At 45.8% G+C, this 18467-nt stretch overlaps 1 protein-coding gene across 4 annotated transcripts in view; it reads left to right on the forward strand.

Moving 5' to 3' along the window:
• MTCL1 (microtubule crosslinking factor 1) overlaps window positions 1-18467 on the forward strand; it is a 125181-nt gene that overhangs the window by 13825 nt on the left and 92889 nt on the right. The gene's annotated exons all lie outside the window — the stretch shown is intronic.

Below are 18467 nucleotides of genomic sequence, written 5' to 3' on the forward strand. Positions count from 1 at the left end.
GCCTTCTCTTCCAGTGAGCTGGAAAATACGTTACGTTTGTTCATTATCCTGTGTCAGTAGATGATGGGTGTGTGCTGCCTATGTCTGTCATTCAGCCAATATGATTTATTTATTTATTTAACATCTTTATTGGAGTATAATTGCTTTACAATGATGTGTTAGTTTCTGCTTTATAACAAAGTGAATCAGTTATACACATACATATGTTCCCATATCTCTTCCCTCTTGCATCTCCCTCCCTCCCACCCTCCCTATCCCACCCCTCTAGGTGGTCACAAAGCCCCGAGCTGATCTCCCTGTGCTATGAGGCTGCTTCCCACTAGCTATCTATTTTACATTTGGTAGTGTATATATGTCCATGCCACTCTCTCACTTCATCCCAGCTTATTCTTCCCCCTCCCCATGTCCTCAAGTCCATTCTCTACATCTGCGTCTTTATTCCTATCCTGTTCCTAGGTTCTTCATAACCTTTTTTTTTTTTTAGATTCCATATATATGTGTTAGCATATGGTATTTGTTTTCCTCTTTCTGACTTAATTCACTCTGTATGACAGACTCTAGGTCCATCCACCTCACTACAAATAACTCAATTTTGTTTCTTTTTATGGCTGAGTAACATTCCATTGTATATATTGCCACATCTTCTTTATCCATTCATCTGTCAATGGACACTTAAGTTGCTTCCATGTCCTGGCTATTGTAAATAGAGCTGCAATGAACATTGTGGTACATGACTCTTTTTGAATTATGGTTTTCTCAGGGTATATACCCAGTAGTGGGATCTCTGGGTCATATGGTAGTTCTACTTTTACTTTTTTAAGGAACCTCCATACTGTTCTCCATAGTGGCTGTATCAATTTACATTCCCACCAACAGTGCAAGAGGGTTTCCTTTTTAAAAAAAATAAATTTATTTATTTATTTATTTTTGGCTGTGTTGGGTCTCTGTTGCTGTGCGCGGGCTTTCTCTAGTTGTGGCGAGTGGAGGCTACTCTTCGTTGCGGTGCATGGGCTTCTCACTGCGGTGGCCTTTCTTGTTGTGGAGCACAGGCTCTAGGCACGCGGGCCTCAGTAGTTGCAGCATGTGGGCTCGGCCGTTGTGGCTCGCGGGCTCTAGAGCGCAGGATCAGTAGTTGTGGCACACGGACTCAGCCGCTCTGCGGCATCTGGGATCTTCCCAGACCAGGGCTCAAACCCGTGTCCCCTGCATTGGCAGGTGGACTCCTAACCACTGCACCACCAGGGAAGCCCGAGGGTTCTCTTTTTTCCACACCCTCTCCAGCATTTATTGTTTGTAGATTTTTTGATGATGGCCATTCTCACCTGTGTGAGGTGATACCTCATTGTAGTTTTGATTTGCATTTCTCTAATGATCAGTGATGTTGAGCATCCTTTCATGTGTTTGTTGGCAGTTTTGATTTGCATTTCTCTAGTGTTCAGTGATGTTGAGCATCCTTTCATGTGTTTGTTGGCAACCTGTATATCTTCTTTGGAGAAATGTCTATTTAGGTCTTCTGCCCATTTTTGGATTGGGTTGTTTGTTTTTTTTTGATACTGAGCTGCATGATCTGCTTGTAAATTTTGGAGATTAATCCTTTGTCAGTTGCTTCATTTGCAAATATTTTCTCCCATTCTGAGGGTTGTCTTTTTGTCTTTTTTATGGTTTCCTTTGCTGTGCAAAAGCTTTTAAGTTTCATTAGGTCCCATTTGTTTATTTTTGTTTTTCTTTCCATTTCTCTAGGAGGTGGGTCAAAAAGGATCTTGCTGTGATTTATGTCATAGAGTGGTCTGCCTATGTTTTCCTCTGTTTTATAGTGTCTGGCCTTTTAGGTCTTTAATCCATTTTGAGTTTATTTTTGTGCATTGTGTTAGGGAGTGTTGTAATTTCATTCTTTTACATGGAGCTGTCTAGTTTTCCCAGCACCACTTATTGAAGATGCTGTCTTTTCTCCATTGTGTATTCTTTCCCCCTTTATCAAAGATAAGGTGACCATGTGTGCATGGGTTTATCTCTGGGCTTTCTATCCTGTTCCATTGATCTATATTTCTGTTTTTGTGCCAGTACCAAACTGTCTTGATTACTGTAGCTTTGTAGTATAGTCTGAAGTCCGGGCGCCTGATTCCTCCAGCTCCGTTTTTCTTTCTCAAGATTGCTTTGGCTATTCGGGGTCTTTTGTGTTTCCATACAAATTGTGAAATTTTTTGTTCTAGTTCTGTGGAAAATGCCATTGGTAGTTTGATAGGGATTGCATTGAATCTGCAGGTTGCTTTGGGTAGTATAATCATTTTCACAATGTTGATTCTTCCAATCCAAGAACATGGTATATCTCTCCATCTGTTTGTATCATCTTTAATTTCTTTCATCAGTGTCTTAAAATTTTCTGCATACAGGTCTTTTGTCTCCTTAGGTAGGTTTATTCCTAGGTATTTTATTCTTTTTGTTGCAATGGTAAATGGAAGTGTTTCCTTAATTTCTCTTTCAGATTTTTCATCATTAGTGTATAGGAATGCAAGAGATTTCTGTGCATTAATTTTGTATCCTGCTACTTTACCAAATTCATTGATTACCTCTAGTAGTTTTCTGGTAGAGTCTTTAGGATTCCCTATGTATAGTATCATGTCATCTGCAAACAGTGAAAGTTTTACTTCTTTTCCAATTTGGATTCATTTTATTTCTTTTTCTTCTTTGATTGCTGTGGCTAAAACTTCCAAAACTATGTTGAATAATAGTGGTGAGAGTGGGCAACCTTGTATTATTCCTGATCTTAGTGGAAATGGTTTGTTTTTCACCATTCAGAACGATGTAGCCAGTATGATTTAAACACAGCTTTCTTTTAAATTTTAAGGAGCGAATGTGTTCTAGCAAAGCGATCTAGACAATGCATATGTATTTTTTTTCATTTGCTACAGTAATGCAAATCCTCTTTTGTTGTTGACTTCCATTATATGATTAAAGCTGAATGTTCTCTTGGAAAATATCCTGCCTATTGATGAAGTTAAAAACTGTTGGTGAGGCCTTTAAGATGATGGCTAAAGCCAGTGTGTTACCTGCCAACAGCCTCACTTAGCACTTCATGGTTCCTTTGGGTTTGTTTCCTGATTCAGCCAGTCCTTGGTCATCCGTCCATCTGCCCTTCCACCCACACTTCACTCAGGCCCTGACTGGGCCCTGGGGGAGGAGGATGTGAATATGGCAGCACAGGTGCTGCCCTCAAGCTGTTTACTGATCCGACTCATTATGGATTTGGGTAAATTCTGTGTATGTCGCCACTTCCGTGAAAGTGCTGCATGTTCTATTTCTTCGTCCCTCGTCACTGTCCCCTTTGTGAATACTCTGTGGGCTCTGTCCAGGTCACTGGGGGTGCCTGTAGCAGTGCCTGCCCTCGGGAGACATCGGGGACTCGCCGGGTGAGTGGGGGATGAAGATAAGAGCGTGGAGCCGTGCCGAGCTTCACGGCGGAGGAGGGGGAACCTGGGCAGGTTTGTCCCGGTGGGTGACCCTCCTCTGGTTGTGATCTCACCTGTACAGTTATGCGTTCTAATAACTTACTCTTCCCTCTTTTCCCTTTGGTCCGAGTTTGCCAGGAGGCAGGCCGTAATGGTTCCTTTTCTCAAAATTTCCAGCTTGAGCCTGACCTTGAGGGTACAGACAACAACTTTGAAGTATATTTTATAAATTTTATATGCGTGTATGTTTTTATATAAATAGGTAAATTATACATACGTAAGTAAATACATGTGTTGAAAGCGAGCAGGGATTCTTTTGCACACATTCAAATGGATTTGTGAAGGACCTGGCATCAGGTCACGAATAGCTCTTTGGGGTGAGAAATGATCACTGACATTGGCGGCCCAGGCTGGCTGTGAGGAAGGGGTGGGGCGCTGGCCCCTCCCTTTCTTTACAGCTTAAAATTACTCAGAAGGATTGCTCACTTGGGACACAATCATAGTATTTTACCTCCAGAGTCGCAGTCAGACTGGTGGGGCTGCATATTGACACTAAACTTTTCAACGAAGCATGAAACTGAGAGTCTGAGGAGGGTCGGACGCTGGTGGACCGTTCTGGAAGCAGAGAGGGATGAACCAGCCACACAGGGCGCAGAGGTGGCAGAGGAGATGCTTATCAGAAAATTCGAGCTGGGGTCTCCGTGAATGGGTCCTTTGTAGCAAAGCCAGAACAAACTTTCTTGTGGGTTTTGCTCTAGAGGGAGGATAGTGTTTTCTCTGTCCTGAGCCGTATGGTTATTGTTCAGCTCTGAAGTTTGGTGAGTGGACCATGCGCCACATTCTGGGAAAGGCCAGGGCAGTTTGTGCGTGTGTCTCCACGACAGGCGTGGTTGCAGATGTGTCTGTGCCCCTCGGAGGACAGTGACACGCTGCATCTCTGTGCCCCTCGGCTCTGTCGCTGGGGTTTCTCTCTGCAGCTGCAGACTGTGCTTTCAGCCGCCTGGTGGCCTCCTCCAGGGTGGGTTTCTGGTCACCCTTCAAACTCAGACTGTCCAGGAACAGACTTGTCACCTTTGCCCCCACCTGTACCTTCTTTTGTCTTTCCCAGCTGTGTTAACGGTGCCACTGTCCTTTTAGTCACCCCGGCTTAAGCGATGGCAATTATCCTTACCCCTCCTGCTCCCCACCCTCAATTGCCTGCTGCTCTGCTTTCACGGTCTTAGAAATTCTTTCTCACTGGTACATGCTCCATGGACGAACCTCGAAAATACACCAAGTGAAAGAAGCCAGACATATTGTGTGAGTCCATTTATAGGAAATGTTCAAATAGGTAAATCCATAGACAGAAAGCAGCTTAGTGGTTTTCAGGGACCGGGGGGAGGGAGAAAGGAGACTGACTGGGGTTTCCTTTTGGGGTGATGACAGTGTTTTGGAACTGGATGGAGGTGATGGTTGCACAACATTGTGAATGTACTAAATGCCACTGGATTGTACACTTTAAAATGGTTAATTTTAACCTCTTAAACATTTTGACTTTCTCTATCCACGCTTTCACTCATCTCTCAAATGAGTATTTGAGGGCAGACACTCTGTGGTCACCACATTAAAGGATGCACTACTTCTAGTCGTTCCCTTTTCTGTTTTACCTTCTGTATCCCCCAAATCCGACAGTGTTAATGCTCGGCTTAAACAAACAAACTTGCCTTGGGCCGGATTGTCTAGCCCTGTAACATGACACAGAGGTCCTTTCCTGCCTGGCCCATCCCTGTCTCCCAGCTGGGGTTCCCACCCCTTGGCAGGAAACCCTGCAGTGAACTAAAAGGCAGTTGAGAAGGATGAGAAGAGACAGGCCCTCTGGTCCTCTTGAACTGGTAGAGGTGTGTCTTGGAAAAGTCGCTTTCTCCACAGATAGATGAGACGCTTAAAGAAGGCTGATAGTATTAACCCCTCTGGAATTGTCCCTTCTGGTTAGCAGCTTCCTTGCTGGCTGGCTTCCTGTGCTGTTCACGCCATGTCCATGCACCCAAACCCCCATATACCACTTCACTTGTGCAAAGCTCAAAAATTTTTTGCCCTTTTTTTGGGGGCGTATATTTCTTCTAGTACTCTTTCTATGGTGGAATATCTCAAAAGGTTGAAAATAGTTAACCTTAGTTTAGTTTCAACTTCCTGAAGATTGCCCAAGTGCTTTCACTCAACTGTATTTCTTTCATTCTACCGAAAGGTTTTTTGAGTACATGCTAGACACAAATAATAACTAGCCAAGTTAGTTGACACTTGCAAGGGACAGAGGCATGTTTTAGATCACTCCTGGGAACTAGGGTTAGTGAATGGAGCCACAGGAACCAACTAGCTGTCAGATAGCTCTTGGGGGACATCTGTCATCACCATTCAGGACATGATACTGATTCCCTGGGTTTGGTTGAGACTCCTTGTGTGCCAAGTAAATCATCAGATTTTGTAACTTTTTTGAGTGCTTGAGAGGAATTGTATATGCTCCAGTTTTGGGGTGAAGATGTTGAATCCATTAGACTGAAGACTTTCCAACTTGAACTATAACTCGCAGCAGGAAGGACATTTTATACCATCACTGAATAAACAAATGGAAAGGTTTCACAAAAATGCTTATTTTTTTGCCGTATAGGATGCGTTCTGATATTTTCAGTTCTATTTTTTTTTTGATGGTTGTAAGTTCAATCCATTACTAGATTGCCACAATTTGGGGGAAAAAAAAGTATCAGATCATTTGTTAATTGTGTTGTTCAAATTTTCTATATCCTTTATAGTTTTGTTTTGTCTGCTAAATACATCTCTTTAAGATGAAGATGTGTTAAAATCACCCATTATAATTCTACATTTAAATTTTCTTCTTGTAATCTGTCACTTTGCTTTTTAGATTTTGAATATGAATGCATAAAGATTTAGAACTTTTTTTTGTTGTGAGTTGTTGCCTTTATCATTTGATAATGACCTCTTTATTCTGATGTCTTGCTTTTTGCTGTAAAGCCTACTTTGTCTGCTTTTATCATCTATACCAAATTTCTTTTAGTTAGTATTTGCCTGGTATAGCTTTTTTTGTGATTCTGTAAGTTCTATTTTTTCTACACCATTATGTTTTAGGTGTATTTCTTCTGAATGAACTATAGCTACCTTTAAAAAGGAATCTGGGAATCTATTTTTTAAACTTGTGAATTTAATCCAGTTGCATTTATTGTGGTTATTAATGTGTTTGAATTTATTTCTGTCATTATATTTTATGCTCTCTATATTCCATGCCTTTTCTTTTTTTTAACATCTTTATTGGAGTATAATTTCTTTACAATGATGTGTTAGTTCCTACTTTATAACAAAGTGAACCAGCTATACATATACATATATCCCCGTATCTCCTCCCTCTTGCATCTCTATCCCACCCTCCATGCCTTTTCTTTGTTTTTTCTATTTATTTTTTTAAGATTTTTAAAAAAATTTTTTTTTTAAGTACTTATTATTTTTTTTAATTAATTAATTAATTAATTTATTTTTGGCTGTGTTGGGTCTTCGCTTCTGTGTGAGGGCTTTCTCTAGTTGTGGCAAGCGGGGGCCACTCTTCATCGCGGTGCACGGGCCTCTCACTATCGTGGCCTCTCTTGTTGCGGAGCACAGGCTCCAGACGCGCAGGCTCAGTAGTTGTGGCTCACGGGCCTAGTTGCTCTGCGGCATGTGGGATCTTCCCAGACCAGGGCTCAAACCCGTGTGCCCTGCATTGGCAGGCAGATTCTCAACCACTGTGCCACCAGGGAAGCCTCACTCTTACGTTTTTAACATGCATGTTTCTCAATGTCTAAAACTAATCACTATCTATATTCTTTTCCTGAATAATACAAGCATCTTAGAAAGCTTCAACTCCAACTCCTTTCATACTATTGTTACCCAGTATTTCAGTTTCATCTTTTTAAAATCATCTCCCCACCTAAGCTGACTAATTTCATAGCTAATTCTTATTTAGATTCATTTGCACATTTTCCAGTCTGTTATCATTGCTTCTTGAGTGTTGCTCCTTCCTTCTGAGTTCAGTTTCCTTCTCGCTGATCTATTAATACATCTTTTAGTGGTTTATTTCAGTAAATGATATTGTCTAAAATACTTTTATTTCATACTCAGTCTTGAAAGATATTTAGTTGGGCATAGAATTCTAACACTTTGAAGATAGTATTTTTATTATCTTTTGGCTCTATTTTGCTTATCAAGAGGTCTGCTGTTAGATAATTCTCATTTTTGTAGATAATCTGTCTTTACTTCCTGGTTACTTTTATGCTTTTCTCTGCGTGTTTGGTATTCTGTAGTTTGAATCAAATGTACCTAGATTAATTTTTAATTTGCTCAACACTCATTGCCAATCTGAGTTTTTGTCTTTCATAAACTCTGAAAAATTCTCACTCTTTGAATAGTCTTCTGTAGTGAAACTATCTCTTTGAATCATGTTTCTTCCCCATCTTCTGTATTTCTTCTAGAATTCCTGTTAGTCTTATGTGGGCCTTATGTTGGCCATTCTTATTCCATCTTCCATCTGCCATCTCACTTACCTGTTCTTTTTTTTTTTTTTATTTTTTTAAGATTTTTTATCTCTCTGTGCTACATTCTGGATAATTTCTTGTCCAAGTTACTAATTCTCTTCTTTACAAGAGAATTACAGTTTTATTCATCCACTAACTTTTCATTTTTAGAAGTTTTAAAAAGTTGCTTGTTCTTTTTCATAGTTTCTTCTTTCTTCATCATCTCATAGTTCTTGCTTTAAATCTTTAAACATTTTAAAATCAGTCTTTTTCAGTTCTGTTGAGTTCTTGGTGTTACTAAGCCTTCAGTTTGTCTGATCTGGTGACTCTTACAGTGGATTTTATTACGAGTCCTTCTTAGTAGGAATTCCATGAAGTTTGTCGAAATGTCCTCCTAGGGAGCTTTTGTGTTGGTCTTTTCTGGAGGCCTTGGTGGTATCATTGGTCTAAATACAGTCCTTAATTTTTGGCTTGTGGAGTTGTGTACCAAATGGGTGTCAGTTGGACATTGAACTTGCATAGGTCTAGGGTATTTTCATATTTCAAAGGAGATTTTTTTCCACCACCCAGTGTCCTGAGCAGAAGCTTACCCTCCCCTCCTCGAGGGATTTTTAGTTTACTTTCAGTGGGGGTGCATATCCGCAATGGGTTGCCTTGGTGCATTGATCGAAGCCTCTTCTTACACCCCTGGCCTATTTCTGGTAACTCCCACCATCCCCTCCTGTCCCCCTTAACACATACGCTTGTGCTCATGGCTCTGGTTTCCAATCCCTTAGGCACTGCGGACACTAGGGAATTTTCCTTCTTTGTGTGTGTGAGTTCAGCTGTGTATAAATTTTTGCTTGTTATATTTTCTCTAGCATTCCTAGCTGTTTACTGGGGGGCGGGGCTCACGATAGCTCCCTGTGCCGTGTTGCCAAAACAGGATGTGACCCTTCTGGGGCCCCAGAGTAACCCCGTGTGTCCTCTGTCTCCTGACCCAGCACTTCATCCCTGCCTCTTTCTGTGGCTCCCCGACCCCCGAAGACCTCAGAGCCTTTCCTTTTCATGGCTTCTCCACGTTGTGCCTCCTCCTCACTGTCTTCTCTTGCAGTGGCTGCTGTAGCCTGAATGTCTGTGTTGACCCCAGATTCATGTTAAATCCTAATCCCCAATTAGATGCTATGAGGAGGTGGAGCCTGTGGGAGGTGATTAGGTCATGAGGGCAGAGCCTCTCCCACTTCACAAGGATTAGTGTCCCCCTAAGAGGGACCCCATACAAGCACCCTCATTCCATCTATCATGTGAGGACACACTGGGACCTGGCCGTCTATGAACCAGGAAGCGGGTCCTCACCAGACAAGGAATCTGCCAGCATCTTGATCTTAGATTTCTCAGCCTCCAGGACTGTGGGAAATGATGTCTGTTCTTTAAGCCCCCCAGTCTCTGGTATTTTGTCAGAGCAGCCTGAATGGATTAAGACAGTCTTTCTACTTTTTTCTCACCGAGTGGGTGAAGACTTTTTTCTGTGTGTCATTATATTCAAACTACCAGGTGTCCATAATGTCTGGAAACAAAGGTGTACAAACATAGTAAATGGCTTTATTGCTGTCATGCTACACTTTAATAGCATTGTCTGTGATTTCAGAGTTTATGGTCCCCCTTGTAAGAAAAAGGTGTGTGGGTGAGTCGGTGTGAAGCATGTATGGGCAGAGTCCTCGTGCCTGGGCGCCTCCTGGACCCTGACCAGGTTGTCATCGGCCGCTGTGGAGTCCCTCAGGCCTCGGCCCTGGCCGGTCAGCAGTGGACAGAAGGATGGGCCGGCCGGGTGGATGAGGCAGCCATCCTATGTGGGAGCCTGGCGGGCTCTGTGGGCACCTCAGGGAACACGCAGCACCTGCTCTACTTTGCTGACCTGAGTTTGGAGGGAGGGTGACAAGCTAGAGAGCAGGATGGGGAGAGCAGTCTGGTGTCCTGAGTGGTCTTGGTTATGTACCTGCTAACTTTAATAATAATGAGGTGACATGGGATGGAGTGGGAGCGGGAAGAACTGGAGGTGTCTGGTTAAGTCCTTTTCCCGAACGCTGAAACATGAGTCTGGGGGGGTGTGTGCGTGTGCATATTCATGTGTGTGTGCATGTGCATGCAGTGTCAACACGGATCTGGAGGGAAACGGCCTTTGTCCTGCGCACACCCCGAGGGCAGGGGTACGACTGGACTAGAGCCCCATCAACCAAGGGAATGACCCCCAAGGCCGGGAGATGCAGAGCTCAGGGGCCTGGAGGGTGAGGAGCAGGGCAGGAAGCACAGGAGGCCTTGGCAGGAACAGCTTTAAATGCTTCAGCCATGGGGCTTCCCTGGTGGTGCAGTGCTTAAGAATCCAACTGCCAGTGCAGGGGACACGGGTTCGATCCCTGGTCCGGGAAGATCCCACATGCCGCGGAGCAGCTAAGCCCGTGTGCCACAACTACTGAGCCCATGTGCCTGGAGCCCGTGCTCTGCAACAAGAGAGGCCACCACAAGAAGCCCACGCACCGCAACGAAGAGTAGCCCCCGCTCGCCACAACTAGACAAAGCCCGCGCGCAGCAACAAAGACCCAACACAGCCAAAAAAATTTAAAAATAAAATAAAATGCTTCAGCTGTAAGTGGCACAGTTTTGGTGTCTGGGAAGAAAGGGGGTGTGTGTGCAGTTAAACAACCATAAATAGCACTAATGGCTGATTCACTGTTGTTGGAAGGGATGGGCGAGAGCCTATCGAGCGCTGTGCTGGTGCCCGGAACCCGGCCCTGGAGCCATTTCTTGTGGAAATCAAGGTGGAATCATATCAAGGTTTTCTACGAGGCTAGTGAGGGGCGGCCCCCTCACCACAGGTCCTGGCCAGGCTGGGACTTACCCACGCCTCTGACCCAGCAACCCTCCCCTCTCCTCTGTCCTCCAGACCTTGGCTCAAGCCCCACCTCCTCCTTTGCTGTGAACTTGGAAGGAGGAGGCCGGTGGGCAGGTGGGCACTGGGGGTGGAGGGGAACTCTGTGCAGACGCCTGGACGGGGGGCCACTGGGGAAGCTGCCGGAGGAGGAGTGGGTCCAGGAGGAAGGGCATCTGCCTCTTGCTCTGACCCACTAATGCTTCTCTGTAAAATTAATTTCTACTTTTGGAAGTATTCATTAAGCTGCTGCTTTCATCTCTACTGAGAAAATTATAGGAAGAAGGAGGACAGAATTCACCTGTAGAGTGAGCACAGCCCTCTCAGCCCACCTCACCCCTGCTCCCCCGGACTGTACCTAGAGTCCCACCTCTACTAGTGACATGCAGCCCATCCTTTAAGATTCTCCCAGAAATGCCACCTTCTTCTTGAAGCCTTCCCCAGCACTCTTTTTCGGAACTCTTTCATGAGGCCCTTGCAGATTCTCATGCAGTTGTAAGAAATGATACAGAAAGGTCCCATGTACCCTTTACCCTGTTTCCCCCAAGTTTTTGTTTGTTTTGGTTTTTCGGCCGCACTGCCGGGCGTGCAGGATCTTAGTTCCCTAACCAGGGATCGAACCTATGCCCCCTTTGCATGATCGAACTCATGCAAAGTGCAGAGTCTTAACCACTGGACCGCCAGGTAAGTCCCTCCCCCAAGTTTTATTAGGTAACATAAAACTCTGGTATGATCTCACAACTAGGATATCACATTGGTTCAGTCAAGCTACAGAACGGTCCCATCACCACAGGAATCCCTCACGTTGATCTTTTATGGCCGCACCTGCTTCCCTCCTGTCCCAGCTCCCATCCCGCACCCCTGCACCCACTGCTGTGGTCTCCGTTTCTGTAATTGTGTCATTTCAAGAATATGACAAATGGAGTCACACAGTGTGTAACCTTTGGGGACTGGCTTTTTTCACTCAGCATCATTCTCTGGAGATTTGCCCAGGTTGTGGACACATCTGTGGTCTGTGCTTTTTTTTTTTAATTAAACTTTTTTAAAATTTATTTTTCGCTGCGTCAGGTCTTTATTGCTGTGTGTGGGCTTTCTTTAGTTGTGGTGAGCAGGGGCTAGTCTTCATTGCGGAGCGTGGGCTTCTCACTGCGGTGGCTTCTCTTGTTGTGGCTCGCGGGCTCTCGGCGTGCGGGCTCGGTAGTTGTGGCGCACAGGCTTAGTTGCTCCGCGGCATGTGGGATCCTCCCGGACCAGGGCTCAAACCCGTGTCCTCTGCATTGGCAGGTGGATTCTTAACCACTGAGTCACTAAGGAAGTCCCCTTTTTTTTTAAAATTTATTTTTGGTTGCATTGGGTCTTCGTTGCTGCGTGTGGGCTTTCTCTAGTTGCGACAAGCGAGGGCTACGCTTTGTTGCGGTGCGCAGGCTTCTCATTGTGGTGGCTTCTTTTGTTGCGGAGCACAGACCCTAGGTGTGGGGGCTTCAGTAGTTGCAGCACGTGGGCTCAGTAGTTGTGGCTCGCAGGCTCGGTAGTTGTGGCGCACAGGCTTAGTTGCTCCGCAGCATGTGGGATCTTCCTGGACCAGGGCTTAAACCTGTGTCCCCTGCATTGGCAGGCGGATTCTTAAGCACTGCTCTACCAGAGAAGTCCAGTGCCTTTTTATAGCTGAGGAGTGGTCCACGGTGACCATGCACCACAGGGGGCTTAACCAGTCTGGTTGAAGGACATCTGGGTCGTTTCCAGGTTAGGGCTATTATGAATAAAGTTGCCGCGAACGTCTGTGTGCAGGTTTTTGTGGGAACATCAACCTTCATTTGTCTGGGGTAAATGCTCAGTTCCTGGGTCATATGGTAGTTGCATGTTTCTTTTTCTTTCTTTCTTTTTTTTAAGAAAGTGCCCAACTATTTTCCAGAGTGGCTGCACCATTTAATGTTCTCACCAGGCATGCGCAAGTGCTCCATTGCTCTGCGTCCTCACTGGCATTTGGTGTTGTCACTTCTTCATTTTGGCCATTCTGATAGGAGGTATCTTTGTGGTTTTAATGTGCATTTCCCTAATGGCTAATGATGTCAGATATATTTTCATGTCATATTTGCCACCTGTATGTCCTCTTTGGTGTCTTCATGTCTTTTGCCCATTTTCTTTTTTTTTTAAATTAAGTATTTATTTATTTATTTATTTATGGCTGTGTTGGGTCTTCGTTTCTGTGCGAGGGCTTTCTCCAGTTGTGGCAAGCGGGGGGCCACTCTTCATCGCGGTGCACGGGCCTCTCACTATCGCGGCCTCTCTTGTTGCGGAGCACAGGCTCCAGACGCGCAGGCTCAGTAGTTGTGGCTCACGGGCCCAGTTGCTCCGCGGCATGTGGGATCTTCCCAGACCAGGCCTCGAACCCGTGTCCCCTGCATTGGCAGGCAGATTCTCAACCACTGCGCCACCAGGGAAGCCCTCTTTTGCCCATTTTCTAATTAGATTGCTTATTTTACTGTTGTGTGTTTTTTTTTTAACTGCTGAGTTTTGAGAGTTCTTCTAGATACTTGGTCAGATAAATGGTTTACAAGTATTTTCTCCCACTCTGCAGTTTGTCTTCCATCCTTTCAGCAGGGTCTTTCCCAGGGCAAGTGTTTTTAATTTTGATGAAGTTCAATTTATAAATATTTCCTTTTATGGTATCAATTCTCAGAGCTCTTTGCCTAGACCTAGATTCTGAATATTTTCTCCTGTGTTTTTTTTTGGGCGGGGGTAAGTTTTACAGTTTTACGTTTTACATTTCAATCCATGGTGTCCATTTTGAGTTCATTTTTGTATCAGGTGTGAGACTCAGGTCAAGGTTCATTTTTTTGCCTATGGGCCTCCAGTTCTGGCACCATTTCTTGAAAAAGGCTATCTTTGCTCCATTGAGTTACTTTTGTACCTTTGTCAGAAATCAGGGGATGTATGTGTGTAGGTCTATTTCTGGGTGCAGTTCTGCTCTGTTGATCTCTGCCCACACAGCCTCGATTACTCAGCTGTATAAATCTCGAAAGTGCTTCCTTGGTAGGTGTCTACTCCAACCCGCAGTTTGAGGGTCTCACGGGATCCCTCAGTGGCATTTCGGACCTCACATCTCTGACTTATCGGGTATATATGTGTGTCTGCATGTCCTTGCCCTTATCAAGCACTCAGTAAATATTTGTTGAATGAGTGAAGGTTTTGTCATCTTTATCTTTCCTTGAGAAAGAGCTATAACATTATCTTAAAATCTATTGGTGGGGAATTTCTGACTCTGTAAGTGATTGCCTCAGGACAGTTCATACAGACCTGAGATTCCAGTTGAGGTCAAGTATTAATATTTTGATGATGACTGAGGGCCATCAGATCGCCCTGTTTGGTTAGCTCTGAGGTTCGGGGGGGGTCCCTCGCTGGGGTCGTGCCACACCCGGTTGTCCCTGTGAGCGGGCAGCCTCCTCTCTGCCTGTTTCCTGTATCCCTGTGGGCACCCAGGTGGCCTTTCAGGCAGAAGCAGCGATGCTATGTGAGCGGCCATCAGCTTCAGGCCGCACTCACTCCCCCCAGAGATGTAAGACCCAGCCCTTCCTCTGCCCTCATCATGGTCTGTCCTGGCACGTGGGACTCTTTTATACTGTGGAGGGCGGCTGTCAGCCTGTCATCTGCTGTTGAAGTAAGGAGCTTGTGAATTTCAGTGACACAGACACCACCGTTCAGGTGGCTTTTCTTAAAAAATAATTAAAATGTAGCCAGAGGGACTTCCCTGGCGGTCCAGTGGGAAAGACTCCGCGCTTCCACTGCAGGGGGCACAGGCTCCACCCCCTGATCGGGGAACTAAGATCCCGCATGCTTCACGGCACGACCAAAAAATATATATATATATGTTAGCCATAGCACGTATTTCTGGATAATTTAAACTCCACTAGACGGTTAACTGCATCCAGTTTGTGCTGCGGGAATAAATAACAAACACTTCTCTTTTCAAAATTTACATTTGATGCTGGGGGGGGGGGGTCTGTCAAATTTATACACTGTACGTGGTGTTAGTGACGTCGTATGATTCGGATAACTTTTCTCCTCAAATGCAGAATCAAGAGTCAGAGAAATAGAAATGCTTAGAAGATGCTGTCTGGTATGACTGTTTCCCGAGTACACTTTCTTGGCATTTCTCTGACTCAAGTGAGAACCATCAGACATTGAGTGGTATGATCATGAGCCAAAGAAGCTGTTTTCATTTTTCCCCTTCAGTCGTCAGGAATTATTCAGCATTGAAAAGACGCCAAGTTATATATATAGTTACGCATCTGTGCAGAATGTCTTGCTGTTGAGCAGTTGATTGCCAGCATTTGAATCCCTGACATAAGGATGAGCCGGGGAGAAACGAGAGAGAGACCCTGAGCCTCCAGGGTGCTTCGCCCTGGGTTGGTCAGTTCCTGTGCTGAGAGAAGGCTTGTGTGGGAGGCTTGGTTCTCATTTGTCCCCCAGCATCACAGATGTTCTTTTTTTGTGACCCACAGCAGGTTGACTGGGACAAGGGAATGTCCCAAACACGGAAGCGTTCATCAGATGGTTGATGTTTGAGCATAGATGCTCTTCATCTTTGGATGCTGGGAGCTGGTCGCCCAGGCAAAGCTGTATTTACTCACCAAGCCCATGCTTGATGAGTGGATGATTTAACCCTGAACAGCTGGAGTAGCCTCTTGTTGGTTGTTTCCCGTCTCACGCGGCTTCCCCTCTTCCGGCTGGAGGTCTCACCATAGTCTGAGCAGGGCTGGGAGCCGGAGGGGGCTGTTTGGGGGAAACCAGGGGTGGGACGTTGCGGCACCGGGTACCGTTTCCATACCCCCCGCCCCAGGGACTATTGGTCAAGGCGCTGGGAGGGGGCTGCGAAGAGGCTTGTGGATGTTCCATCATCTGTGCTTATTCAGGGGGATTAGCAACAATGTTTTTCATGAGTGAAACAAAGTCACTTCTGAAAAATCCTCCATTATTTTTGTGACTCCTAGGAAACAGGACAGTTTAAAGATGATGTAATTTTATGCAACAGGTGCCTGTCTGTCTGGGTCTAACGCACGTGTTTAAAACACTCTTAATGGTCGAGAGCTTTACACACTCCTCCCGGAGGAGTCGGAGGAACTTCTCTGGGTGAAATGAGATGCTTTCCTTCTGGCCAACTGAGTCCATGGTTGGGCCGCTCGCTTCCTTTTCAACTTTGAAGTGTCGCTGGGAGTTTCTTGTTGTTTCCAAGGGTTCTCTTGTGTAGGGTTTGGGTTTGGATTTATTTTTAAACCAGGTAACTCACAGGGTCACTAAGTGATGGGGCCCAGGTGTCGCATAACCCTCACATTGTCGTATAACATTGCACATTGGGATTGCCTGACGAATCACTGCTGAGCCATCGCTCAGAGATGGTTTCTCAGCCTCGGCTCTGCGGGTGTTTTGGGCTGGATAACTCTGCCGCGGGAGGCCGCTCTGTGCCCTGTAGGATGCGTAACAGCATCTCTGGTCTCCACCCACTGGATGCCAGGAACAACCCTCCATTTGTGCCAGTGTCTATGGGGAGGGGCCCCAAGTCACCCCCAGTTGAGCACCACCGGCTGGGGGAGAGACACCACGTGCACAGGCCGGATATCTCTCCCCCCAGCTCCCCTGGAGCTTCGGAGGGAAGCATCCCTGCGACCAGATGGGCGTGTGGTGCTGTCCACGTGCCCCTGGCCTTGACAGCGGAGTCCTGTTCTTCCTCTCGAGGTAGGGATGGTTTGACAGGATTGTGAGGGGCTGCATAGGTTGTTCTGGTACCTCCGGAAGCCTTCTCATCTCCCTTCTCGCTCTGTACGGGCTCACATCCCCCTCCTGAGCCACCACAGTGACGTCTGAGCTCAGCTAATTATTAGATTTTCCCAGGGGCAGGCTGGTGACACGATGTGCAGAAAGCAGACACTGCTCGTTCGCCTTTGCTCTCAACCTCTTGACAAACATCTTCAGAGGTGCCCTTTGAAATGGGAGGGGAGGGTAGACGTTTGGGTCTTTCAATGCAGGAGGATTAGAGACCAGCAGTGCTCAGAGCAGGGAATAAGGTGCGCCCTGCTCCTCGGCCTTTATTAGGAGGTGAAAGGGATCTTGTAAACCCGTGCCGAGGACGAGCCCTTGAGCCCTGTGACACTCGCCCCAGCTGCCTGGTAGAAGAATCCCTGGGGAGGTTACAAACCCGGATGCCAGGCCACCCCCTGGCCAGTTGCATCAGAACTTCTGGGGGTGGGACCCAGGCATCTGAGGGGTTTGTTTTGTTCTGTTTCTCAGGCATCTGTGTTTTGTAAAACTTCCCGGTGCTTTTAGATCAGCTGCCGTCACTGCCCTGAGAGGATGTTGTGTCTGGAGCATCTCTGTAATTGTAGCTAAATAGTTCCCACCTAGGAGTGGAGCTGTGGGTTAGTGAGATTAACGAAGGGTAAAATAAGAGTTTGCAGGACAGGCATTGGGGGAAGAGGAGGCCTTGGAGTGACCTCTTTCCATCGAAGCAGAGGCCCAGACGACGGGCGGCAGCGTGTAACTGCCCTCGGGCGTGAGTCGGTGCCCAGCCTCGAGTTGTGTGCTTCTGACCACAGCAGTCGAAAAGGGCCATGACCATGGGGCTTCCTGGCCGTTAATTATAGTTTTCCTAAAGCACATCAGAGGCTGGATTCCAGCCTGCTCATGACAGTGGATTCATCTCTCTCAGGTTCATTGGAACCTGCCACTCGTCAAATTTGCTCTGCCCCTCTCTGCCCCTTGAGTTGTCTTTTTTCTCTTCTATCCTTTCCCTCTTTTGCTCATCTGCAGTGTGCACGCTTCTAGCTGTTGTGGATTGTGTTGTTTGTGTGTGACTCTGGTTCTCCAGGTGACCAGCGAGACAGGAACCCGCATTAGGGGGCAGGGTGGCTGTGTGGTCAGTGTCTCCTGTCCTCCTGGTAGCCTCTGAGCCTCTCATGGGGACTTTGAAACCACCCACCCGAGCACTGGGACTTGGTTTCATTCAACTGAACACATTGTCAGTAAAAGGACACTCTTGGGACTTCCCTGGTGGTCCAGCGTGCTTTCCCTACAAGGGGTGCAGGTTTGATCCCTGGCTGGGGAACTAAGATCCCACATGCCTCGTGGCGAGGCCAAAAAATTTCTTTTTAATTTTTAAAAAGGGAATAAAAGGACACTCTTGAATTTAATGTATATAAAAATATGACTTTTACATTAAACAAATGGGAATCAGTAGGGAAAACATAAAATAGTTGATTACTCCCCACAATTGCCTACTTCTAATTTATCTTATGGGTCTAGTCCTTCCTTGCTTCTTGAATGAAATCTAGATCTATAATTTCTGTGGTCACTCTTGAATAATACATAGCCTTCTGTTCACTTTTAACTCCCCCAAATAGTCTCATTTCTGTAATTAAAATCATGATTCTTTTATAATGATCAAACTCACTCAAGGCCATGATATGTCCCACCAGTGGGCCCATCTGACCAGTGGGTTGGCTTTCTTGTCTCTTGCTTTTGGGGCCATTTCAGCAGAATAAAGTGAATTTGGTTTGGGAAAGTGTTTGCTACTTTATTATTGGGTGC

Source organism: Eubalaena glacialis, chromosome 15 (assembly GCF_028564815.1).
Source record: "Eubalaena glacialis isolate mEubGla1 chromosome 15, mEubGla1.1.hap2.+ XY, whole genome shotgun sequence".
Taxonomy (NCBI): Eukaryota; Metazoa; Chordata; class Mammalia; order Artiodactyla; family Balaenidae; genus Eubalaena; species Eubalaena glacialis.